This window comes from Nyctereutes procyonoides, unplaced genomic scaffold, assembly GCF_905146905.1.
Source record: "Nyctereutes procyonoides isolate TBG_1078 unplaced genomic scaffold, NYPRO_anot_genome, whole genome shotgun sequence".
Lineage (NCBI taxonomy): Eukaryota > Metazoa > Chordata > Mammalia > Carnivora > Canidae > Nyctereutes > Nyctereutes procyonoides.
In genome coordinates this window covers 27582460-27596883 of record NW_026575136.1, presented here as the reverse complement: position 1 = coordinate 27596883, position 14424 = coordinate 27582460, and positions in this window count along the sequence as shown.

Genomic DNA, 14424 nt, shown 5'->3' with positions numbered 1-14424 from the left:
CAGTAATTACAAGCCTCTCAACAAACAAAAATTCAGGACAAGATGGCTTCACTGATGAACTCTACCAAACATTCAAAGAATTTATACCAATCCTTCTCAAACTCTTCTGAAAAACAGAAAAGGAAGAAAAACTTCCGAACTCATTTTATGAGGCCAACATTACCTTGATATCAAAGCCAGACAAAATTATCAGAAGAAAAGATAATTACAGGTCAATATTCCTGGTAAACATAGATGCAAAAATCCTCAACAACATATTAACAAACCAAAATCAATAGTACATTACAAGTATCACACATCACCATCAAGTGGGATTTATTTCAGGGATGCAAGGATGATTAATGTGTTACACCACATTAACAAAATGAAAGATAAAATTATATGATCATCTCAATAGGTAAAGAAAATGCATTTGAAAAAATACAACATCCCTTATGATAGAAAAAAAAAATAAACTCAACAAGGTGTGGATAGGGAAAATATACCTCAACAGAACACAGGCCATAAATGACAAACCCAGAGCAAACATCACATTCATTGGTGAAAAACTGAAAAATATTTCTCTAAGATCAAAAAGACAAGCATACCACTCTCTTCTACATAATATTGGAAATCCTAGCCAGAATAATTATGCAAAAAAAAAAAAATAAAAGAAAGAAAAGGCATGCAAATTAGAGGAAAAGAAGTAAAACTGTCACTATTTGCAGATGACATAATTCTATATAGCAAAAACTCTAAAGATTCCACCAAAATAAATAAATAAATACATTCTTTGGACTAATAAGTGAATTCAGTAAAGTTGTGGGATACAAAAATCAATAAATACAAACCTGTTCTGGTTTTACACACTAATAACAAAACATCTGAAAGAGAATTTAAAAAAATAATCCCATTTACCATATCACTAAAAAGAATAAAATACTTAAAAATATACTTAACCAAGGAAGTGAGAGATCTGTATACTGAAAACTATAAGGCACTAGTGAAAGAAATTGAAGAAAATACAAATAAATGGAAAGATATACCATGCTCATGGACTGAAGTATTAACATTGTTAAATGTCCATGTTATCCCAAAGCAATCTCCAAATTCAATGCAACCCTGTCAAAGTTCTGAGCATTTTTTACATAACTAGACCAAATAATTCTAAAAGCTATACTGAGCCACAAAAGACTCTGAGTAGCCAAGGCAATTTGGGAAACAAGGACAAAATTGGAGATGTCATGCACCCTAATTTCAAACTATACTACAAAGCCAGGGTGATATGAAACAGTATGAAATTGGCATGAAACAGACATAAAGATCAATAAAACATAAGAGAAAATCCAGAAATAAACCCACAAGTATATAGTCAATTAATTATGACAAAGGAGACAAGACTACACAATGAGGAAAGAACAGTCTCTTCAATAAATGATGCTATGAAAACTGGACAGACACACGCAAATAAAAGAAACTCAACCACTATCTAAACTACACATGAAAGTTAATTCAAATGTATTAACGACTTGAATGTAAGACTAGAAACTATAAAACTTCTAGAAGAAAACATGGATGATAAGCTCCTTAAGATCATACTTGGCAATCCAATATTTTCGATCTGACTCCAAAGGTCATGGTAACAAAAGCAGAAATGAACAAATGGGAATACATCAAATTTAAAAAGCTTCTGCACAGCAATAGGTGATGCATGAAATATTGAATCACTATATTGTACACCTGAAACTAGTATTTAAGTGCATGCTACATAACTGGAATTTTTTTTTAATTTTTATTTATTTACGATAGTCACAGAGAGAGAGAGAGAGAGAGAGAGAGGCGAGGCACAGGCAGAGGGAGAGGGAGAAGCAGGCTCCATGCCGGGAGCCCGACGTGGGATTCGATCCCGGGTCTCCAGGATCGCACCCTGGGCCAAAGGCAGGCGCCAAACCGCTGCACCACCCAGGGATCCCCATAACTGGAATTTAAGCAAAAACTTAAAAAGCTAAAAATAGATAGATGATAGATGATAGATAGATAGATAGATAGATAGATGATAGATGATAGATAGATAGATAGATAGATAGATAGATAGATGGATTTTTTAAAAAGACTTCTGCACAACAAAGGAAACCATTAACAAAATAAAAAGGCAACGAACAGAGTGGGAGAAGATATTTACAAATAATATATCCAGACAGCTCTGGGTGGCTCAGCAGTTAGCGCCTCCTTCAGCCCAGGGCCTGATCCTGGAGACCCGGGATCGAGTCCCATGTCGGGCTCCCTGCATGGAACCTGCTTCTGTCTCTGCCTGTGTCTTTGCCTCTCTCTTTCTGTGTGTCTCTCATGAATAAATAATAAAATCCTTAAAATACATATATATATATATATGTGTGTGTACACTTCAGGAAAGAAAGAGTAAGTACTACTAAGTAGTCAAATGTTAGGTAATAGTTATAGAGTGACGGGCTAATATTCTAAATATATGAAGAATTCGTACAATTCAGTAACTAAAAAATAAACAATCTGATTAAAAAATAGGCAGAGGACCTGAATAGAAAATTTTTCAAAGAAGACATAGAAAGAGCTAACAGACACATGAAAAGATGCTCATCATCACTGATCATCAGAGAAATGCAAATCAAAACCACACTTAGATATCACCTCGCATCTCTTAGGATGGCTATTATACAAAAGACAAGGAACAGCAAGTGTTGAGGAGGTTGGGGAGAAAAGGGAACCCTTGTGCACTGTTGGTGGGAATGTAAATTGCTGCAACCACTATGGAAAACAGTATGGAGGTTTCTCAAAAAATTGAAAATAAAACTACCATAAGATCCAGCTATTCCACTTCTTGGGAATCCATCTGTAGGAAATGAAATGAAAACACTAATTGGAAAAGATACAGGCACAATTTGTTAATTGTAACATTTTCTGCAATAGCCAAGATATGGAAACAACCATTGTCCACTGATGGATGAGTGCATTTGAAAATGGATAAAGATGTGGCATACAGGGACACCTGGGTGGCTCAGCGGTTGAGCATCTGTCTTCACTCAGGGCGTGATCCTGGAATCCGGGATTGAGTCCCACATGGAGCTCCTTACATGTAGCCTGCTTCTCCCTCTGCCTGTGTCTCTGCCTCTTTCTCTTTCTGTGTCTCTCATTAATAAATAAATAAAATCTTTATTTAAAAAAAAGTTGTGGCATACATATACAATAGAATAATACTCAGCCATGAAATGAATGGGATCTTATGACCTGAGACATGGATGGACCTAGAGGGTATTATGCTAAATAAAATAAGTCAGACAGAAAAAAGACAAATACTGTTGACTATAGGTGGGATCTACAAAACAAGATAAATAAAAAACAAAACTCATAGATACAGAGAATAGATTGATGGTTATCAGAGGTGAAAGGTGTTGGGTGTGGCAAAAAAATGAAGTGGGTCAACTGTCTGATGATGGATGATAACCAGACTTGTGGTGATCACTTTGTCATATAGGCAAATATCAAATTACTATGTTGTATAAATGAAACTAATATAATGCTATATACCAATTTAACCTCATTTAAAAAAAAGAAAAAGAAATTGAGATAAACTATTCGAAAAGCAAAACAAAAAATGATTTTTTTTCTCTTTAGCAAAACATAAGTGCTATCTGTAGATATAAATATACATTCAATATAAGAATTGAAGATAAATTAAGAGTAAGTACTACTAAGTAGTCAAATGTTAGGTAATAGTTATAGAGTGTGAGGTAAGTGTGTTACCCTTTTATAGCCATGAATATTGCATCTTTGTTAATTAACTTTTATAGGTTATGTGGGCTTTAATTGATGAAGCAAATGTTCAATCTAGTTATAACTCCAAATTCTATGATCTTTCTACAGAATTGGCTGTTAAACTATATGCCAGATCTTGATTTTCAACATTTAAGATCAAGTTAAAATGAAACACATTTTAATTATCCTTTATTTTGATAGGGCTTTGTTATAACTATAAATATGAAATGGTGGGTAAATTTATTTAAAAGTATGAGAAATTAATATCTGAGAAATAATAAAAACCCATTATTTAAAACGAGTTCAAGTAGCTAATACAAAATCTGTGTTTGTATCTATACCTATATCTAGCTAGGTAGCTATGTACCTGGGTCTCCTGTGAATTTCATAAGTATATCTAATTAAGCAGTAGACTCATGTACTATTCCTGCAATGCAAACTGGAGTGTAGGAAGTGAAAATAGAGTATGGGTACATATATATTTGTTACATATGTATGTGTGTGTGAAAAAGAGAGAATATGTGAGTTTATGTGTGTAAATTTTTCTCAGAAATCTCTCTCTCTTTCATCTATATATCTCTATTTGAATGTGCCATTTTTGGTTTTGTAATATGCTAAATGGCCATCATATTTGATGTCTCAATCAATGGCAAGAGTTACTGACTCTGTTCAAAGAATTAGGCTGGCTATATAGTGCATATAGATGAATTCAAGCCAATATTTTATTTCATCACAGGGCATTGATAGGCTGAAGATGTTCTAAATTCATGATTATAATGTTAAGTCAATTTTACATATAGAAACCATAAAACTAGCTAATTTTGTGACTTATCAGGCAAATGGATCTACATTTCTTTGTTATTCATTGGAATAAGAAAGTACAAATTGCCAAAGCACAAGTCTATCTCACTAAGAAAAGACAATTTACTATGACAGTTGAAGAGATGTGAGAGATGTTTATAATTTTAGCACTGCATTTATTATTGATTTGTATTACTAAAACTTAAGAACAAATAGACACTAGAAAAAAGACCAAACTATAGTATTTGCAAAAAATATGCTCATGTATTTCTTCAGAATTTCATTTGGTTACGTAGCCATCAGGTGGCTCCCCTTTCTTGCTTTGGAAAGTAACACTTTGAGATGTGAATTTTTTTCTGAAATTTTTTTATTGGAGGAGCTCTTGAAAATGACTTGGTTTTGCTCTGAGACTGTTACTGATCAAAAAGTGATAAAATAAGCAAAATTTAACTTGTTATATTTTTTCTCATGGACGATGCAAAATCATTTCACAATCATTTTCACTTTCATAAAACATAAAACAAAGTTACTATGGTTTTTAAAATTAATTTTTATAATTAAGGAACTTGAGTAAGAAACCAAGGCAACATTCCTCTTTGGATCTAATTAAAACAGTATTTTACAGAGTTGTGCCCGGATTTCTTTTCTCAATCAGCTAAACAGGAAAAATTAAATTGCCCCCAACGTGGCTTTGCAAAGGCCTTCAGCTAATTTAATTAATCTATTTTGAGTGTCTCCTTAAATTTAGTACCAGGCAACATAGATCAGCAGGAGAGAGGACAAACCATGAAGTGGTCTCTGAAAGGTCAGGATCCATTTTGATGAACCAAGCTGATAAATGAAAAATAACCTCTCCCTTACTTTGGAGATGTTAACCAATTCTTGCACACTGTTAATCATTTTGATTTCATGGTTCAAAAGTTACATAAGCCCCTAGAAATGTAGAGTAATTTAAATGACTTGTAAAGGTCAATGTATCCTCAAATTATGCATAATCTTTGGACTTAGTTGTATCACTAGAGTATGTCATTTTTCTTGCATAAGCAAGGAAATGACTCCCCCTTTCCTACAACTAACAAATTCCTACCTTTCCTTGAATACCCATCTGAAACAGTACTTCCTTTGTCAAATATTCTTTGACAGCCACAGGTAGTTTTTAGATTTTTCCTCTTTCCTGCACCCCAAAATATTTATTTCTATTATGTACAGTGTGACATTGAAATTGTTTATGGAGGTCTTACTTTTACAAGACATTGATGGAAAATATTATTCCACTCATGTTCTTTAATTATTTTATGTACTTTTCTTGTGTAAAAGAAGAGAAACTCATTGAGGTTATCTCAGCTACGGTGATCTCATTTTAAGATATCATTTGGGTCCCTAAACAATAATATGGTTCTATGTCTGGTACTGTTTTTTTTTTAAATTTCTCTGTCAATAATGAGACTGAGATTATCTGTTTCTATCTCTAGGAAGAGTATATCATAATGTTGAAGAATGGGTGTGGAGCCAAGAAGACCTGTTTTTTTAACTCAGTTCCAGCACTAACTAGCTGCGTAACCTCAAGCAACTTACTTAGGTACCTGGAGCCCTAGGTGTCTCATCCATTAGATGATGATTAGTAACGCCTTCTTCTGCCAGGTGGTTTGCTGGGTTAGGTGTATGTGGAGTTGTGTGTGTATATATTATACCAAACGATTATAAGTAGTGGCCCCTCATCTTCTCCCCAGTGATTCCCAACTGTGGGAATTTCCAGTAATTCAACAGATTTTCATCAAAAATGATTTATTTCAACATAATTATTTTCTGTTGTTGGGGACAGAGTACACTTCATGCCTGACCAAGTATTTAGATATTCTTCTTTTCTTTCTTCAAGCAACTAACTGTCCTTTGCCTCCCAACAACATTCCCCACTCTGAACCTCCTCCTTCTTGCTCAGATAGAGAGTTAGAGAGAGATGGACAGACAAGATGCAAACAAATTCTAAACACAGATGATCAAATCAACACACTTACAAAGGAGAAAGACAAAACCAAGAGTAGGTACTCAACTGACTGCACCACCCAGGAACCCCCATAAAAGCCACCTTGTGATAATTAAGGAATCCTGATACACCTCCTAGAAAATAGTAATGTACCTGGACATCATCTCATGTGTTTTTCTTTTTCTTTTTCCCCCAAAATCCTTAAGTTATTCCACTTAAAAAGAGTAAACTAGAAAATTAAGAAAGAAATTTCATGCATTTTGAGTCTTTATCAGAATCACAGAAAGGGTTTGTTAGGAAAGCACTTCATTGTCCTCACACATATTCCACTGAGTAATAATCTACCAAATAAGGTAGGATGTGGCCACATAACTGAAAACATACTTCTGCTGATTGTGAGGACCATTGGAGTTTGAACGTCACTACTTTTTCCAAAGGCATTGATGACAAAACACATTGAATACGACTCTTTTTTAGTTGACTCCAAATCATAGATGTGTTCCAGAGCATGGGCATACATGTATATGATTTTGCATGCATGTTTGGAGGAAAGGGAGAGTAAGGAGTAGCCAAAATGGAGTCATGGTATGAACAGAATTTTCAACAAGATATCTTCTTTCAACAGGAAGATATCAGGTGATTATTTTGATACATAGGGGGAAATTATCCTCCTGAAATACCAATTCTGGCTTATTAGATGATCTGGATCCAGGGTTACAATCACATTGATAAGGTACAACAGGCTACACGGAGCAACAAATATATTTGCTTATAAGACAGAATGGAGGATAGAAAATACCATGGCACATCTTGAAATATCACAACAGGAAGCACCTAAATCCTAGCCCCATCTTCTGATGCTCAAGTCATTTGGAATTTGGAATGTGCTTGGTCATGAGAAATGTGACAGTTTCATTGTCACTGAACCTGTGTCAACAATTCCAGCTCAGGGCTCGAGTCCTGTTAGTGTTTAAATCTATTTAGTCATATATACTCACAGGTGTGCATAGTAGGTCCTTAACACAGTCCCTAGAATATAGAAGACTTGCCCGATCTTCCAGGCAGCTCTCCCATTCCTACTTGTTCTCAATATTTAATAAACAATACTGATCAGCAGGTGCAATGCTTGGTCAGGTGTGTATTCCTAAACCAGAGTTTCATTTATCTTGAATTTGATATAGGTATTCTCTGAATAATTTCCTAAATTCATGTTACAAGGTGAATGGACCAAAGCTAAAAGCCTTAGGACTCCCTGAGGCTACAGAACGCCTTTAGAACCAGCTTTAGAACCTTTCACTCTACCTCAAAGCTAAACGTGTGTCTACATCTTCCCTACTGGTAACATAGATACAAAATAAAGATGACAAATCTTCAAAAATATTTGCATAATTGCATTTTCTAAAATAAAGAAAGAGATAAGTCCTGCTTATGCATGTGTTCTGTAACAAAGAACCTAGCATCTTACATGGTAGTACTTTTTCACAAGTGTTCTTATTTAGACATGAATGAACCAAACTTATTGATAATGAATTAAACCTACACTTCGTGAAATTAACAGCATCCTGAATAGTCAAGTTTTAATTAATATGATTTTAGATATGTTTAAAGTGGTGATTTAGCTATCAAGATAATTAACATGTTTGTGACACATGTAACTTTATTCAACTCACAAACAAACAAGCAAACACATAAGTCAAACACATTTATCAAAGGCAGTTTATTCAGGGGTAGGTACAGTATTACAAAAAATATAATTCCTTTTTACATGTTTTTGTAAATAATCATTTTCCAGGTTTTCAATGTGAAGTGTACCACTTAAGATAGTGTCCTTAAAACTAACCTTATCAAATATGGTTTGAATAGTTTGTACATTATCAATGAAGAAAAAGAACATTTATTTGAGTTGAACAGTGAATATATGTATATATTCATATATATATATATGAATATATGTATATATTCATATATATATATATATATATATATATTATATTCAGGATTCTTAGGGAAGTTGTAAGATTTGGGACTGGGCAACAATTTTTTTAGCATTCTGGCTTAGTGAAATTCAGTTATTTAAAGAGTCGTTTATTTCAACTTAATTATTATTATATTATTACATTTATTTCAGGCCCAGAAATGTAATATCAATCTCCACTTCTTTTTATTGGAAGGCAAGAGATTTGTCCCTGCCATTTCCAGTAGCTCAAATTAACTTCTCAGGACTGGGAGAGGGAAATATCTAGTGAGAATTGTATTAATTCTGGAGACAGCCACACCCATACAACTTGAGGAAGAAGGGTGGAAGAGTAGAAGCAGATAAGATCTTTGGTCCCAAGGTCCAAATTTGAACTCTGACTTGACTAGGAATGACTGTGGTTTTAAGCAAGTTGTTTAACCGCTGATATCCTATTTTCAAAAACCACTATTACAAGATGAACCAATAATTTCATCTTGAAAAAGATGAAATAGATGAATAGATAATATTCCATTCAGTCGCATAACTTCAGTAGATTCTGAATTATGAAATCCACGTTTGCTATATGATGCACTGAAATAGCATATTAATACCATTTTATTGATATGTGAGCTTTGAATGTTGCAGCAAACATTTAATGCCAATCTTCTTTGGAGATAATGTGATATCATTTGAAAAGGGGAATTCTCTTTGAAAAATTACAATTTCTCAAGCAGAATAATTACTAAGAGTAATGATTACTCGAAGTAATGATTACTCAGTGTTTCATCAGGAAATTTTAGTAAGAATGTATGTTATTAACTCATTGTTTCTATAGTCTTTTTAAAAGTATTTATTTGGATACATTTGAAACTCAATGTTACATTAGTTTCAGATATACAGCATAATGATTCAACATCTCTATATGTTATGCTGTGCTCACAAAAGTATAATTACTATCTGTCACCATATAACACTATACAATATCATTAACTATGTTCTCTCTGCTGTACCTTCCATCCCTGTATTCATTCCGTAACTGGAAGCGTGGACCTCCCACTCCCCTTGACCCATCATCACCCATCATCACAACCCCAATGCCTTCTGGCAACTATCAGTTTGTTCTTTGTATCTGTAGGTACGATTCTGCTTTTTGTTTGTTTATTCATTTGTTTTGCTTTTTAGACTCCACATACGAGTGAAGTCATATGGTATTTATCTTTCTCAGTCCATGCTTTCTTATAGGAAAAGCAAATAGCCACTTTAAAATCATTAACCCTTAAGTTTATTAGGGTCAATCTATATATTTTTCAGTTTGATGACCAAAAGGCATAATTTTCTAAATAATATAGTGATGAGTCAGAAGCTATGAAATAAAATATTTATATGTTCAAATTGGTAGAAGTTTTCTCTTCAGTTATATTCATGCTGCTGTGAAATCATTAAATATTTCTCAGAAGATGGAAAATATTTTATGCCTTATGGTATTGTTCCCTAGTTTCTCATCAACTACTTGCACAGGGTCAACTTTGCCATTAGACACACACACACACACACACACACACACACACACACACACGGGGTGTTTTCATGTTTTCAGCTTTCTTTGTAGTTGCAAAGAACTAGTTCAATGTCTCCTATGGGGATGTCTTCTCAAGCTCCCATCACATTAATTCATATATAAGTTTTGCCATATGTAATTTTGGTATTGTTCAAGTCAACACATTACTGCACATGCTTTTGTACTTGTCAATTTATTACTACTCATCCTGCCATATACTTGTGTACTATATATACCAACTGTCAAGTCTTTAAAGCCTTTTGTGTTGATACTGTACTTTTGATAGTACTAGATTTGAAAAAGGCAATAAATAAGTCTTATTCAACTTCATTAAAAGGAAGAAAATAAAAAAAAATAAATAAATAAAAGGAAGAAAATATTTATTTTCTGTACCCTTCTATCTTACACCTCTTAGTTCTGAAGAAGTTGCTTTACAACCTCTAATCAAAAGATTCTGAGATGGAGCAGGAGAGGATGGGATGGGTGTTCTGTGATTGGATATCAAAACATATTCTGGAAAGAAAACAAACATAAAACCAGCAACTTAATTAAACTGATCTGAATGTAAAGCAGTAGTTTATATAAACAATGACTGAGATCTGGATGTGGGCAGATGTTATAGTTCTCTTCTGTTAATGGGAAGGGGAATCCAAATATTCTAGAAATTTTTTAAAATGTAGGTTAAAGAGAATATTTGCTTTTTAAAAAATCTCTTGTGTTTTTGCAGCACATAGCAGATTCTGTATAGGAGATTTTCGATATATGCATGTTCAAACCATATTAACAATGTCTAATAGTGTTAAAACTCCATTCTTGGTCTTTGTATTTGGACCACTGAGCTCTGACTCCCCCATCTCTGCACTTCTGTCTAGAAACCATCTCCATACAGTAGGCTATGCATATGTAGTGATCACTTTATTGGTTTTCCTTCTCTCTGGAATCACAGTTCTCTAGTGCCTGTTTTCAATGAGTGAAATACCCAGTTTCATATGTTTTGTCCATTTTTTTTGGTTATTTACTGTGGAATACATACCTTGGTTGGAAGCATAATACATTCCAAAATTGTTGCAGGTGCTGTTCATAACAGCTTCCACCTGTAAATTTCTCTTGAGAAGTACCACTGGGCAAAGAGAACTGTTAGACTGGATTATTATGCTCCTCCCCAATCCTGGAAGCCCACAGCCAATAACTGGTGAGACGGGTATAAATGCACTGTTCCCCTGCTTCAAGGTGGTGATGAGTGTTGCAATTTATGCTTCAGAGTGCTTGGCAATATCAGGTCGGGAACAGAATTCACCTGAAATCAAATCCTTCCTTACTGTTTTTTTTTTTCATATTCCTATCTTGCTTCCATTGTTCTCTCATATATTTTTCATGAGGTCACTTCCTAAATAGATCACTTGCTCAAAAATCCCTGTCTTGGATTTTGCTACTAAAGAGTCCAGTTTAAAGCATCTCTTTTTTTTTTCCTTTGTATTTGCTTTACAAATTTGAAAGTTTTCAAGCATGCTGAAAATTGGAGAGAATTATACCATAATCCAAGTCCCAGGACTAGATTCAACAAATGTATGTCTGTTTCTATATTTCTCTCTCTACATCTATCCATCCATTCATCCCCACACCCATCTATCCATGTATCAAATCATCTTGCTAAACCATCTGAAAGCAATGCAGATATCACATTATTTCATACCCAAATACTAGGAAAAAAGTCATCCTCCTCCTGAACCATAAAGCATTGTAGCACCTAAAATCCTTAAAGTAATAATTCTTTAATACAATACATTTTCCAGTTCATATTCACATTCTGCTATTTGTCTCCAAAATATATTTTTAGATTATTTTTTGAACCAGGTAACAATAAAAATTCACAGGTAGCAATTTGATTATTGTGTCTCTAGTTCTTTCACCTAGAACTTTACAATACTTGCCATCAGATTTTATCCCAATGGCAATGACTATTTGAACAAATCCGACCAGTTGCCTATAAGAATGTTCTGTATTCTTGATTTTTCTCTTTGTTTCATTGTGAGGTACTTTAACTTATTCCTCTGTCCCCTACATTTTCTGTAAACTATAGTAAATCAATCCTAAAAGTTAGTTTAAGTTCAGATTAAACAAATTTACCAAGAGAACCTCATAAGTGATAATGTGCACTTCCTATTATATGTCTTGAGCTATAAAATGATGATATAATTTCATTCTTATCATTTTAATAGCTTCATTGAACTATAATTTCAATACTGTAAGATTGACATTTTAAAGTGTAAAATTCAGTGATTTTATTATTTATTTATTTATTTATTTATTTATTTATTTATTTATTTATTCATGAGAAGAGAGAGAGAGGCAGAGACACAGGCAGAGGGAGAAGCAGGCCCCATGCAGGGAGCCCAATGTGGGACTCAATCCTGGGACTCCAGGATCATGCCCTGAGTCGAAGGCAGGTGCTAAACTGCTGTGCCACCCAGGGATCCCCAATTCAGTGATTTTTAGTATATTCACAGAATTGCATATTCATAACTATCATCTAAATTCGGAACAGATTTTTACTCAAAAAGGTATCCCATACACATTAGCAGTCACTTTATATTCCCCTTCCCTCAAACCCTGGCAACAACTCCTAATATTCTGTCTCTATGGATTAGCCTAATTGAAATATAGAAAATAAACGGAATCAAACAATATGTAGCCTTTGTACCTGGTTTCTTTCAAGAAGAATAAAAATTTCCAAGTTTTATCCTTGTTGTAGCATGTGTCATAACTATTCCTTTTTAAGATGGACAAAATTCCATTGTATGCATATGCTCCTCCTTGAAGAGTTTTCAGTTTTGTTTTGGTTTTCATAATTAAAAATAATGCTGCTGTAAACATGCACAAATGAATGAGTCCAAGACTGTCTGGACCTATGTTTCAACTCTCTGTATCCATGTTTAAGGGTAGAATCACTGAATCATAAGTTAACTCAGTATTTCACCTTCTGAGGAACTGTCACTATTTCCAATGTGACCACACTATTATTCATCTCCACCAGCAATTTATGGGAGTTCAAATTGCTCCACATTGGAAACAAAATTTGTTATTTGTTATTGTTATTTGAGGATTGTTTGCTTAAATGTATAAAAATATTATTGATTTTATATTTTATAATCTTATCTTTTTTTTAATCTTATCTTTTTACTTGGGTAATTGTCTTGGCAAAACCTCCAGTATGTTAAATAAAAATGGCGATAATGAAGATCCTTATCTTGTTCATGATACCTATCGGGGGAAATTTTCAGTCTTTCATTATTAAGTTTAATGCTAGCTTGCCTAAAATGTTCTCGACACATAGACAATGAAAACTATGTTTAACACTCCATTCTATCCTATATTATTATCCCTTCACAAAGGAAAGCAATAGAAAGATAAAATGAAAGCAAAAATAAACTATTGGGAGTACATCAAAATAAAGAACCTTCTGCCAACATAGGAAGCAATCAACAAAACTAAAAGAGAACCTACTGAATGGGAGAAGATATTTGCAAATGACATATCCAATAAAGGTTTAGTATTCAAATATATAAAGAAAACATACAACCAGACCAGAAAAACAAATAATGCAATTTAAAATGGGCAGAAGACATGAACAGACATTCCTCCAAAGAAGACATGCAGATGGCCAACAGACTTGAAAAGATGCTCAACACTGCTCATCATCAGGGAAATATAAATCCAAACTACAATGGATATCCTCTTGCACCTTTCAGAATGGCTAAAATAAAAAAACACAAGAAACAAGTGTTGGTGAGAATGTAGAGAAAAAGGAACCCTTGTATACTGTTACTGTAAATGCAAACTAGTGCACTGTGGAAAACGGTTCTTCAAAAAATTAAAAACAGAATTGTCATATGATCCAGTAATTGCACTACTGGGTATTTACTCAAAGAATATGAAAACACGAATTAGAAAGGATATATGTACCCCTACGTGTATTGCAGCATTATTTACAATAGCCAAATTATGGATGCAGCCCAATGTCCATTGATAGATGAATGAATAAAGAAGATGTGGTACACACACACACACACACACACGCACGCTGGAATTTTACTCAGCCATAAAAAATTAAATCTTGCCATTTTCAACATGGATGGATCTAGAGAATTTAATGCTAAGTGAAATATGTCAGTCAAAAAAGACAAATACCATATGATTTCACTCATATGTGGAATTTAAGAAACAAAGCAAATGGACAAAGGAAAAAAGAGACAAACCAAAAACAGACTCTTAACAATAGAGAGCAAACTGATGACTACCAGAAGGGAGGTGGGTGGGAGGATGGGTGAAACAGGCGAAGGGGATTAAGATGCACTT